The sequence below is a fragment of the Quercus robur genome, chromosome 5, assembly GCF_932294415.1.
Source record: "Quercus robur chromosome 5, dhQueRobu3.1, whole genome shotgun sequence".
NCBI lineage: Eukaryota > Viridiplantae > Streptophyta > Magnoliopsida > Fagales > Fagaceae > Quercus > Quercus robur.
The window spans coordinates 80,745,483-80,759,644 of NC_065538.1; the positions used below are offsets into that span (position 1 = coordinate 80,745,483).

General features: G+C 43.4%; 1 pseudogene; it reads right to left on the minus strand.

Annotated features, from left to right (window-relative positions):
• Positions 1-302: 302 nt before the first annotated feature.
• On the minus strand, positions 303-12,764 carry LOC126728805 (G-type lectin S-receptor-like serine/threonine-protein kinase RKS1; annotated as a pseudogene).
• Between the last annotated feature and the right edge of the window lie 1,398 nt (positions 12,765-14,162).

Consider the following 14,162-nt stretch of genomic DNA (forward strand, 5'->3'; position numbering starts at 1 on the left):
CTCTCTCCACAGTTCCCAAACTTGTGTGGTTCATAGTATTATCCATAAGGGTTGTATTATAAAAGCAAATGGTAAACATTGTTGTATTCTGTTACTTACATGCCCTATTAAAGTTTGGGAGGGGTGATTCTGATAAGAATTGTTGTTCTTCTTGCCACTTATGACCTCTAACAATATGACACCAAAACTAAAGATGTCTGATATGGTTGAAAATTTCCCAAACATTACATACTCCGGTGACATATAACCATTGCATAAGCCATTATTATTTGTATGTGTGGCATGTGTTTGTTTGACACTTATTATGTTCCAACAACTCTAGTTGTCTAATCTTGAATTTGATCCCCTTTGAATATACGAGCTATTCCAAAATCCGAAATTTTGGGGTTTAGCTCAGCATCTAGTAAAATATTGCTGGTTTTAAGATCCCTATGAATAATTCTTAATCTTGAATCTTGATGAAGATACAAAATCCCACGAGCAATCTCAATAATGATTTCAAAGCGTTTCCTCCAATTCAACAATGAACTTCTTTTATGATCTACAACAAAATTTTTCTCTAGTGTACTCAAAATATGTGGTTTTATGTACTTCAAAAATATTCTTTGAACATATATAATAAAGGAGAATAAGACAAATGAATGCATAATAGATCTTTAGAAAGAAGACATACCAAAAATGAAGGAGTCCAAGCTTTTGTTGGGCATGTACTCATAAATCAACATCTTTTCTTTCTCCTGAACACAACAGCCAAAAAGCTTGACAAGATTTCTATGTTGAAGTTTTGCAATCAGCATAACTTCATTTTTGAATTCTTCTGTTCCTTGTCTTGAACTCTTGCATAGCCTTTTTACAGCTATCTGTTGTCCACTAGATAATTGACCCTAAATTCGTGATTCAAAATTAAGCTTACTAGTAAGTCATAACTATTAGTTTTAAGCAATTGAGTTCAAGAATTGTAACTGTACCTTAAAAACAGAGCCAAAACCACCTTGCCAAAGTTTGTTGGACACAGAAATTTTCAGTTGCAGCAACTATGCAACTTAGATCAAAAATCAATAAATCTGGATGTCTACTACCGTCCTTAAGCTCACTACCATCCAAAGAGGCTTTGGTACTGGTAAAATCATTGGATTGATCATGCAAGCTTCTCTTCACTGTCCTAAAACACATTGATAGACATTGCTCACTATAATTTCGCAATTGACCACTTATATACCTCACGTGGAGGATATATATGCGTGTGTGACAAAACAATGGAAGCAATTTTGTTACCTTTAGTTTTCCTCTTCTTCATTAGCCACGTAAAGGCTATTAAGGATGCCAGAAACAATGGCACAGCAACATACAATATTGTAATAACCAGCTTCCTCTTGTTGCCAAGAAAACCTTTGGACTTCCTTGTGTGAGTAGCTGAAGGAAAACACAAAAAATTTAAAACAAAAAAAACAAAAAAAAACAAAAACAAATAAACCATGAGTCCACGTTCCGAAAATTGAGATAAGCAGAAAGGAAAGTTTACAAAAAATGCTAGCAACCAGAGAAGGCTACCTAACTCCTTTGCATCCACACGTACATTTAGATCCCACTTGATGATGCCGTAAAATCACCAATGAGCTGCACGATCCTCGCAGACTCGAAATAGCAACCTACAAAAAGAAAGAAGTGATTTAACAAAGGGCACCGGTGTGGTGCCGGCCAAATACCCTCTGAAGGTCAAGTTAGAAGTATTCTTAACTCTAGAGTGCTAGAGAAGGGGAAATTATGCGTACCTTGATTTGTGAGGGTATTGGGGCTTTTATAGTGGGAGAAGGTTGGCCTCTCTTCCTTGATGTAGAAGTCTTTTCCTTATAGGAATCCTCTTGAGTAACCTCAAACGTGATGGACAAGACATTTCCTTCTAGAGAGGGTTTTTCATTAACGCACGTATCTTCAGAAATTCTCCTTGCACTAGGGTTCCGATTTCCTTTGGGATTCTACTACAGTCAAGCGTGTCTAACAAGTATTTTAAGTTAGGCTTCTTGCTAGGCCCTGGGCTTACCCATTCTCGGCCCATGGGCTAAGATCTGTCAAGCCCATCATGGTGAAGGTCTGTCATGCCAATTTTTACCCCTTCAGCTGCCCCCTTCACCCTTTGGTCCATCATGATTGGGTGGACGGACTAATAGGGTGACGGTTAAATATTATTTGGGTTTGACGGTTTAAGACTTTTTGACGGTTGAAGGTTCTTTGACGGTGGAAGGTTCTTTGACGGTTGAAAGTTCTTGGAGTAGACCGTCTTCCAAGAGGATGACAAGAACTGCGATCATTTGTTGACAGAATGTCAAGCATTTATGAGGTACGACACGTGTCACGTTTTGATTGGATTTTGTCCCGGATCAAAGCATCGCTTCGTCTTCCGTGCATTTCACATATATATATATATATATATATATATATATATTACACTTCTCCTCCCTCATTTCTCCATTTTCCAGCTAAAACATATTGTCAGAGCGCCATCGTCATTCTTGTCAGAGAGCTTTCCGTCGAATATCTGTACCCGTCATCTATACAACAATCGACCTTTAGTTACTCATACTTGGTGAGTATTATTATCATTTTACAAGTCTTGCATTTGTGCTTTTCATTTTGTTCGACTTTCATACACATCCGTCAACACTCCTAGATCCGTCAGTCTTAGGTTTTGTCCTCACTTGTAGGCAATGTCTAGTGCGTCAAGTAATCAGTCAGTAGTTCGTGACGGGGCGGATTACGAGGAAGTATACCCGTCTGGTCATAAAGACCAAGAGAGTCTGGGCGAAGAGAGGAGTCCATCCGCCTCTTCCTCGTCCTCAACAAATGAGGATATGGAGATGGTTGAGCTAGAGGATATTTTTGATGACGGCGAGGATCAGCCATTGAGATCCGTCATTGGTGCTGATGGACTTAGGGAGTTCATCATGCTACCAGAATGGACGGTGCATAAATTCACATCCGTCATCAAGGAGAAACACTTCAGCACATTTATGTCCATTTTTCAAATTCCAGACTTCATTTCAATCCGTCTACCCTACGTATCAGAGAAATGTTATTATGAGGGGGTAGACGGTGTCGGAGTGTACGAACAAATGCTGAAGGCGGGACTTAGGTTTCCATTAAGTACCTTGCATAGAGAACTTCTAAAGTATTTGGGTCTGTCCGTCACCCAGATATCCCCGAATGCTTAGAGGTCTTCATAGCAATGGAGATTTTCTATGGTGCTATGACAGACGGTGCCAGGAGGCTGACGGTGCGTGAATTTCTTCATTGCTACCGTCCAGATGAAATTGACAGGTCAAGGAGAATGTATAGTTTTGCCAGTAGGAGTCCATTGTTGAAGGTCATCTTTGAAACACCCGACTCAAATAGAGACTGGAAGAGTCGTTACTTCTTTCTAGAGGGCGACGGGTGGATGGGTTGTCCAGGGGAGACAGAATATATGCCTGTCGACACAACCTGTGGAGTGTTAGATCCATCTCGTATGCATCCGTCCTAATTTGTAAACTCTTTATATATTCGCTCAATTATGATTCCTCTTTTAACTGTCCTTTTTTGCAGGTAGACGGTGTCCACAAGTTAGTGTTGAGGAGTTTAGTTTCCTCGAGAAGATTTTTCAAAAGACCAAGCTGGAGGAAAGAACTTGGGCGAAGTTGGTAAATCCAAATACCATCCACTGGTATTGTGGCGGTCCTGAACCCACTCCGGAAGCCGTCAGATATAACGAAAAAGTTCACAGACGTAAGTCCGTCAACCTTTATTTTGCATAAATGGCTTCAACTCAGTTAATAACTTTACCCGTCCTTCCTTGTAGAGATGGACGATACTAAGAGGAGAGCGCTGATAAAATCAAATGCTGCCAAAAGAAAAGAGTCCGGTGAGGTGGTTCCTAAGGGGACGGCTCCGTTGATAAAAAGAAAGCCTCCGTCCAAATCTGACCGTCCACTTAAGCAGCAGAAGGTCTCTCTGGAACCCGTCATAGGGTTGATGGCTGAGGGTGTGAAGACCGTCACCCCAGTAAAGCATGGGTCGAGCAAGGGTTTAATGAAGGCCCCGTCCACAAGCCAAGAAAAGCCTCCTCCTCTCCTTCGTGACGACTCCAAGTATGCCCTGGAGAAGCTTTCATCTATCCTTTCGTCGGAGGACTACGAGGATTTGGGCAATCACTCGACGGAGGCAATGGGGGAGACGGGTCTCTTTGTTGTTGCACAGGTAATTTTTTGTCCGTCAATTTTCTCCCGTCCACCCCATCTAGTTTTTGTCTAACACCCTTAACTTGTTTGTTCCAGTCCCTTGTCATGATGAAAGGCCTAATGGATCGGTGCCTTAACCGTGAAGCGGCCCTGGTACGTGTGCGAGCAAAGGCAAAGCAGACGGAAGACGAGCTGGGTCAACTCAACAAGTGGAAGTCCACTATGGAGAAGAAGTTTGACCTTTCTGAGCGGGTTAGGAAAGAGCTAGAGGAAAAGACGGATGAGGCGGGGAAGGCCTTGGAGGTCAAAGAAAAGGAGATCCAAGACCTGAAGGAAAAGCTCCGTCAGGCTAAGGAGGTAGCGGTCCGTCAATATCGTGATTCCGACGCTTTATTGACCGAGCTGGGGGACTCATTCCTGCAGGGTTTTGACGACACCCTCCGTCAAGTTAAGAAAGCCTATCCTGAACTAGATGTGTCCATGATAGTTGTTAAGGACCAAGGCCAGACGTCTGCTTTGCCCGTCGCCTCAGAGAACACAGACGACCTATTCGCGAAGGAGGCGGCTCAAGGCGACCGAGAGTCAACTCCAGCAAAGAATGTCCAAGATGCGGACCCTAAAAAGTAGACAGTTTTTTTTTTTAGAACAATTCGTCCTTAATTTTGTGTATTATACAATTACCCTCTGAGGGTTTTATCCGTCAATGTTTTATTTCCTAATTTTTATGCCTGTTTTATTAATCTTTATTATTTGAAAGTTGCATAAATATCCATCCTCTTAAGTTGTTCGAAGAACTGGCCATCTTTATGGACTTGCATAGTTTTAGTTTTTGGATGAAGCGCCCTTGTAGTTTATTCCTTCTTTCATTGTGGACTTGTAATTTTCACCTAGAGGGGTGATCCATGCAGTTGACGGGCTTGTATCCGTCTATTTAGAACTAGTTGTTACCCGTTCGTTTTATGGGCTAGTCGTCACCCGTGTATTTATGGACTTTATTGTCACCCGTTTAGGATGATTCGTTAATTTTGTGGAGTTTTCAATTTATAGATGGTCTGTCCACTTTTTTGGGGTTTGTAATAAATTTAACCTATTTGTGACCCGTCCATTTTGTGGACTTGGCGATTATATCCGCCTTATGGGTGGTCCGTCTACTTTGTGGACTACAAATATCTCCACCCTATGCGTGATCCGTCCAGTTTGTGGAGTTTGTAAATATTCTCACCCTATGGATGATCCGTCCACTTTGTGGACTTCGTAAATATTCTCACCCTATGGATGATCCGTCCAATTTGCAGACTTTGTAAATACTCTCACCCTGTGGGTGATCCGTCCACTTTGTGGACTTTGTAAATACTCACCCTATGGGTGATCCATCCACTTTGTAGACTTTGTAAATATTCTCACCCTGTGGATGATTCGTCCACTTTGTGGACTTTGTAAATATTCTCACCTTGTGGGTGATCCGTCCATTTTGTGGACTTTGAAATTAATCTCACCCTGTGGGTGATCCGACCACTTTGTGGACTTTGTAAATATTCTCACCCTGTGGGTGATCCGTCCACTTTATGGACTTTGAAATTATTCTCATCCTGTGGGTGATCTGTCCACTTTGTGGACTTTGTAAATATTCTCACCCTGTGGGTGATTCGTCCATTTTGTGGACTTTGAAATTATTCTCACCCTATGGGTGATCCATCCACTTTGTGGACTTTGGTAGTCATCTACACCCACGGTTATCCGTCCTTTTTTGAGAATTTAAGTAGAAAAACACGGTTGTGTCTGAATAATTCCTTTTTTTAAAAAAAGAAAATGCGTTTGTAGGAAAAGTACCTGCCCCCTTGGGCTTAAAAAGGCACAAAATATTGTAGCAAAAATTATTAAAGGAAAACTAGTAATTGTAGCTAAAATTAAATAAACTGGGAAATTGGGGATCATTGCTGTTTCTCATATTATCTCTACTGGTAGTATTTCCGTAGATGCTCCGTGTTCCGTGGGTGCTGCAGCTTTTGTCCGTCCATCGTCTCGAGGTGGTAGGTGCCTTTCCTCTGCCATGACACGATCCTGTAGGGTCCTTCCCAGTTAGGGCCGAGCTTTCCTTGCGAAGGATCTTTAGCGGAACCCATTACTTTTCGTAGTACAAGATCACCAACCTGAAAGTCCCTATGCTTTGGTGTTGTAGTGTTTTGCCATAAGATTCTGATAACGCGCCAATCTCTGCTCTGCTGCCGCTCTGACTTCGTCCACTAGGTCGAGCTGGAGGCGCATGGCTTCTTCGTTCTTATCTTCGTCGTAGCTCTCCACTCGAGAGCTCGTGAGCCCCACTTCTGCGGGAATGACAGCTTCAGTTCCATATGCAAGTCGAAATGGTGTCTCTCTAGTGGGTGTTCTTGTCGTGATCCGGTATGCCTATAGGACGCTCGGTAGTTCGTCTGGCCAAATACCCTTTACCCCCTCGAACCGGGTCTTGATTATCTTGTGCAAGGACCTGTTCGTGACTTCAACTTGCCCATTTGCCTGCTGGTGTGTGGGCGACGAGTAGTGATTCTTGATCCCTAATTTCAAGCAGAAGTCTCTGAATTTGCTGTTGTCGAATTGGTTACCGTTGTCAGAAACTAGTACTCTGGGTATCCTGTACCTGCATATGATATTCCTCCAGACAAAACTTCGGATGTTCTTCTCCGTGATGGTGGCTAAGGCTTCCGCTTCTACCCACTTAGTGAAGTAGTCTATGCCAACTACCAGGAATTTTAGCTGCCTGATCGCCGTCGGGAATAGGCCCATGATATCCAGTCCCCATTGTGCGAACGGCCAGGGTGCCGTCATAGGGGTCAGTTCTTCGGACGGTTGTCTGATGAAATTGCTGAACCTCTGGCATTTGTCACAGGACTTGACATAAGCTTGTGCGTCCTTCAGCATTGTAGGCCAGTAGTATCCTGCTCGGATCAACTTGTGTACTAATGATCATGCGCCTGAGTGGTTTCCGTAGATACCCTCATGTACTTTTCTCATTACGTAATTTGCTTCCTCGTGGCCTAAACACCTCAGGTATGGTCAAGAGAACCCTTTTTTATATAAGACGTCTTTCATCAGCACAAACCGTGATGCCTGGACCTTCAACTTTCTTGCGGCACCCTTCTCGTCCGGTAACACGCCGGTTTTTAGGTAGGATATCAATGGCATAGTTCAATTGCATTCAGAGTCTACTTCCTGCATACTTATTCCATCATCGATAAGTAAGGAGAGTTGGACGAATGATAATACCTGTTCGGGGACAAGCATAAACTCGGCTGATGCGGCTTTTGCTAGATGGTCGGTACATTCATTTTCTTCCCTTGGGATCTGAACGAATTTGACTTCAAGGTCGCTGATTCGGTATTTTACTTCTTCTAGATACCTCTTCATTCTATCATTCTTGCACTCGTAGTCCCCATTGATCTGACTCATTACCACCTGTGAATCGTAGTGTACGACCATGTTTTCTGCACCCGCAGCCTTTGCGAGGTCTAGCCCTGCCACCAAGGCTTCGTATTCTGCCTCGTTGTTGGTTGTGGGGAAATAGGTACAAAAATTCCACCGCGTGCTTAATGAGCATCAAGCAGCGAGAAGACGAGACGCTGCGGTCCTACATAACTCGTTTCAACAAGGAGGCCCTTTCAATTGAAGAAGCGGTCGATAAGATACTCGTAGCTGCATTCACTAACGGATTGCGGAAGGGTAAGTTTTTGTTTTCTTTATACAAGAATGACCTAAAGACCATGTCGGACATACTCTACAGAGCCACCAAATACATGAACGCAGAAGATGCATTGCTAGCCCGCAAGGAGAAGCCCAGGAAGAGGGAGAGACAGGAGGACACACGACAGGATAGGGGGCGAAAGGTTGCTAGAACCAGAGATCAACGAGATGAAAGGCACCCTAGACCCCCCACTGGAAAGTTCACCAACTTCACCCCATTAACCACCCCGATAGATCAAGTCTTGATGCTGATCAAAGATGAAGGAGCACTGACGTTCCCTGGTAATCTAAAGGGAGCTCCCAACAAGAGGCCAAGGGACAAGTATTATCGCTTTCACCGTGACCACGGGCACGACATAGCGAACTACTACAATCTGAAACAGTAGATTGAGGCCCTTATTAGACAAGGGAAGCTACAAAGGTTCGTTAGCAAGGAAGAACCGATCCGCCCCAGGAACAGGCCCCACGACGGGAGAACGAGCGCCCTAGACCATCTATAGGGGACATAAGAATGATTGTAAGGGGCACAACCACAGCTGGATCTTCCAAAAAAGCCCGCAAAACCTACCTCAGAATGGTCCATAGCGTCCAACTTACAGCATCCGTACCTAAGATGCTGACACACTTGTGGTCAGCTTGCAAATAGGGGATTATAACATGCATCGGGTCCTCGTCGACAACGGCAGCTCAGCGAACATCCTATATTACCCGGCATTCCAGCAAATGAGGATTGACAGAGAACGGTTAACCCCAACGAATGCCCCACTCGTGGGATTTGGGGGAACGAACGTGTTCCCCTTGGGTGCAATAACACTATCTGTGACTACAGGTGACTATCCTCAGCAGATCACTAAGGAGGTAATGTTTCTCGTAGTCGACTGCTCGTCTGCCTACAATGCCATTCTCGGACGGCCCACTCTCAATTCCTGGAAGGCGGTGACTTCAACATACCACTTGATGATTAAGTTCCCGACGGAGTATGGGGTGGGAGAACTGCGAGGAAATCAAATAGCAGCACGGGAATGCTATATTGCCATGTTAGAAATGGAGGATCAATAGCAAACAATGTGTATCGGAGAGCAACGAGCACTAGCAAAGTCGGTTGAAGAGCTGGAAGAGGTGTGACTTGATGACACATGGCCAGAACGGACGACTAAAATTGGCACACTAGCTAGTTGGCCGGTGCGCCAAACGCTCACGACTTTCCTCAGAGATAACCGAGACGTGTTCGCCTGGAGTCATGAAGACATGCCAGGAATCGACCCTTCAGTCATAGTCCACAAGTTAAATGTGTCGCCCTCATTCCCTCCAATCTGACAAAAGAAACGAGTCTTCGCACAGGAGCGGGACAAGGCCATAGCTGAGGAAGTTCGAAAGTTACTAGAGACAGGTTTCATCCGGGAAGTATATTACCCCGATTGGTTGGCAAACGTCGTCATGGTTAAAAAGGCCAACGGAAACTAGAGGATGTGCGTAGATTTCACGGACCTCAACAAGACTTGCCCTAAAGACAGCTACCCGCTCCCACGGATAGATACCCTGGTAGATTCAACTGCGAGACACCAACCCCTAAGTTTTATGGACGCTTTCTCAGGCTACAACCAGATCAGGATGGACGAATCTGATCAAGAGAAGACTTCCTTCGTTACAAGTCAGGGATTATTCTGCTACAAGGTGATGCCTTTCGGACTTAAAAATGCTGGGGTAACATACCAAAGGCTATTGAACAAGATGTTCGCACACCAGATTGGCAGAAACGTACAGGTTTATGTTGACGACATGTTGGTAAAAAGCCTGCATGAAGTTGATCACCTAGACAACCTCAGGGAGACATTTGACACACTCCGATCATTCAACATGAAGCTGAATCCAAACAAGTGCGCGTTCGGAGTGACGGCCGGGAAATTCTCGGGCTTCATGGTGTCCCAAAGAGGAATAGAGGTCAACCTAGAGAAGGTGCAGGCCATAATGGAGTTAGAGCCACCAAGGACGGTTAAGAAGGTCCAAAGTTTGAACAGAAAGATTACAGCCTTAAACAGGTTCGTCTCAAGGGCGACAGACAAGTGTCTACCCTTCTTCCGCACTCTAAGGAAATCATTCGAGTGGACGGATGAATGCCAGACAACATTCAATGACTTAAAGGCATATCTCTCATCTCCACTGTTGCTCAGTCCATCCATGTCGAGAGAAGAGCTTTACCTATATTTAGCTGTTTCACAAGTTGCTGTAAGCGCAGCTTTGGTACGAGAGGAGGATGGATCTCAGAAACCAGTCTACTTTACTAGCCGAGCACTCCGAGGGGCAGAAGAGAGATACCCTTAGATGGAGAAGTTCGCTTTCGCGTTGATAATTGCGGCGCGAAGACTTGAGTCATACTTCCAAGCGCATACCATCGTTGTCTTAACGGACAAGCCATTAAGAAAAGCCATGAGTAGCCCAGAAGCAGCAGGAAGAATGGCTTTGTGGGCAGTAGAGCTGAGAGAATTTGACATCCAATACCACCCGCGGATGGCCGTAAAAGGGCAGGTAGTAGCTGACTTCATCATCGAATTCACTCTCGGAGACGGCCAGGTGGCGGAGGAGAAAAGACAATGGAATATCTATATAGACGGATCTTCGAATAGACGAGCCAGAGGAGCCGGCGTAGTGATCCAAACCCCAAAGGGAGATAAGATCCAATGTATGATCCGACTGGATTTCCCCACACACGGCACCAACTGATGATGCCGTAAAATCACCAGTGAGCTACACGATCCTCGCAGACTCGAAATAGCGACCTACAAAAAGAAATAAGTGATCTAACAAAGGGCACCGGTGTGGTGCCGGCCAAATACCCTCCGAAGGTCAAGTTAGAAGTATTCTCAACTCTAGAGTGCTAGAGAAGGGAAAATTATGCGTACCTTGATTTGTGAGGGTATTGGGGCTTTTATAGTAGTAAAAGGTTGGCCTCTCTTCCTTGATGTAGAAGTCTTTTCCTTATAGGAATCCTCTTAAGTAACCCCAAACGTTATGGACAAGACATTTCCTTGTAGAGAGGGTTTTTCATTAACGTGCATATCTTCCGGAATTCTCCTTGCACTAGGGTTCCGATTTCCTTTGGGATTCTACTACAGTCAAGCGTGTCTAACAAGTATTTTAAGTTAGGCTTCCTACTAGGCCCTGGGCTTACCTATTCTCGGCCCATGGGCTAAGATCCGTCAAGCCCATCATGGTGAAGGTCCGTCATGCCAATTTTTACCCCTTCACCACCATTCATATGTAGTCTCCACAATGTCCATCAATTCACCATACCACGCCAAGCAACGGGTCCCCTTCCCATCAATATTCATGCTGATAAAAGCTGTGCAAGAGCAATTACTCAAGCATGCCTGCTCGCATTCTGAGCTACTCATACTCATGTACATCCACGCTGCATTGAATGAAACTGGACCCTTCAAACGTGTCACCTTCACAAACCCTTCCCCATTTCCACACATAGAAAACCCCAACTGCTTCCTTACACACCCCTCAGAACCATCTCTGTGATACCAATCCTTTGGTGACTTGGGTTCATACCCTGTCAAACACGTACACTCAAACTTATTAATTCTGTCATCCGAATCAGGAATACATTTACCATTTGAACCAGCGTCCATAGTTGTCACACTGGTATTTAGGTGCTGACCAGAATTCCTTCCATTGCAGATCACCATCATTCCACATAAGGTGCTGGAGCAATCCAGAGTTGTCAATTACTAGTCTAGAAATAATGGAGGGGTCGTCCAAAAAGTATGCGTAAGATACCTCGTCTTTGTTGTTAATAAAATCGCACGTTAAACCCGATAAGACTGTTGCTGCTGCTGCTGATGTTTGCCACGGCCATGGACCTGACCGCCAATATAGAGTCGAAGAACCCTTATACAAGAGGAATTGTGGAGAGCCAGTAGCATTCATCTTATAGAAGCAGTCCCCAGTTCCGGGGTCATCTTGCGACTTCCAAGATGTCAAAAACCTGTCTAGCCCTGTTATCTGATTCAACCCAAGCCTCATTCCTGGAAGCAATGTGTCTGTAGGATGATCAAAGCTTTGCCATATCACCTTTTTGTTATTTCCCTGGAACAATACCAGATTGCCTGAATCTTGAAGCTGTGCAACAGAGGAGGTTGTCCCCTGGATAGACACATTTGTTGACCAAAGAAGACGGTTAGAACTGTCATGGAGGACAAGGTTTCCATACTGGTTGATGGAGAGAACTCCGGAGGAATCAATAATAGGATCATTCCTGTTTGCCACCCACACTATAGTTTGATTTGCCACTTTGACAAACCATATACCAAGATACCGGTAGCTAGAGTTGCCGGGACTGAAGAAGCCTAAGGAAAAATTATTTTTGTTGGAAATCAAAAACTGGCCATCCTTGATGGATTGGTCTGGTGTTAAGGTGTCAACGGAAGTGCAAAATTGGAAGAAAAGCATGACCAGAACCAACGACATGACCATGTTTTTAGCATCCATGTTTGTGTGCAGTGGTCTTTTATTTTTGGTTGGAAAAAATATATTGATATTTGGTTTGATTGAGGATTCTGAAGTCTCCTTACAAAAAAGAAAAGAGAGAGAGAGAGAGAGAGAGAGAGAGAAAAAATTATGAAGTCTTATCTCTCTGGTCCCTGTCTATGAATATTTATATTTCAAACCAAAAAGTAGCGCGCTTATCAAAATGGATGTTGGATCAGGTCAACAAGCCAGTTTACACAGTCACCAAGGTATTCTCGGTGTCAATTTCCAGTAAAGGATTTTGTCAACTTTTTTTTTTTTGTCAACTTGAAAAATATTTTAGCAACTTAATGATGGCTAGAGTGACATGATAACTTTTAGCATGTATTACTTTTTTTTTTTTTTTTTTTTTTTTTCTTGAATACTTTAGCATGTATTACTTGAGTAATTGATAGCTTGATGTTGAAATTGTGGCTTGACTTTGATAATCAGTCGATAGCAATTTCGTGAATAGCAAGGACATGCATGTCCTCCTAACCACGTAGGACAAGACAAGTGTGGCCCAAGTAATTTAGCCGATGGAAATATGCTAAGAGTGTGTTTGGATATCGCTTATTCTGTTGAAAATTGAAAATACTGTAACAAACTAATTTTTAAATGTATGAATGGTGTCGTGAGATCTATTTTTAATAAAATTTTGTTGAAAAAAGAGGTTTGTGAGTCTCGTGAACAGTGCACGAGACTCACTGAACAGTGCCCAAAGCCAGAGAAACGCGCTTCAAAAAAAAAAAAAAAAAAAAACGCAAACACGATAAGCTAAATCCAAACAGGTATTAAGTTATACTTAGTTTAGGACTTGTGGTAGTTTCTGGCCTATGCCATTATATATACTAAGTGTTTAAAAGTTGATATATTGCTGAATCAAGTAAATTCTATGTGTCTAGTTTTTTTTTTTTTTTTTCCACAACATTTGATTAAGTTGGCAAATGAGGAGTCCAGAAAATGGGCTGAGATTGGCTTATTGGTAATTTGGCATTTTGATTTATCTTGGACCAACTCCACAGCTAGGAATGGCAATAGGTCGAGTTCAAGGCAGGTTTTTTCATACCCGGCCCCGCCCCACGGGCCTGGACCAGTTAGCCAAACCCGGCCCCGTTTAATAAACAGGTTTTTTATGCGAGGCCCAGACCTGCCCTGCCTGGCCCCACAGGCCCTGTGGCCCCGTTTAGCCCTACCATATTTGGGCCCAATCCACGGCCCAAATCGTGGCTCAACCAAAAAAAAATTTTGAATGAAGCCCAATTGCCCAAATTCATTTTTGCACCTAGATTCAAGCATTCAAGCCCATATAACCTTTTTTTTTTTTTGTCTCCTATCTCCGTTTAGGCACTGCATTTTCAACAAACACAAAACACAATATACACAATTTCTTCCACAATATATTACAGTTACACCACAAAGTCTCAGAATTTCAAGTCTTTAAACTACAATAACTGGAAGTAGCACAACCCCATCTGTTGAAATCCATAGTTTAAGTAGAAAACACCAAACAAAAAAATTGAAACAAACATCTCATATTCTCAGACTCAGATTGAATACGATGTTAAAAAAAATAAAAAATAAAAATTTGAAGAGAACTAGAGAAGTAGAGAACAGATCGGCGGTGAAAGCTTGGGACGACAGTGAGAGCTTGGGCCGGCGATGAGATTGAGAGTGAGTGAGAGCTTGGAATGGTGGTGAGAG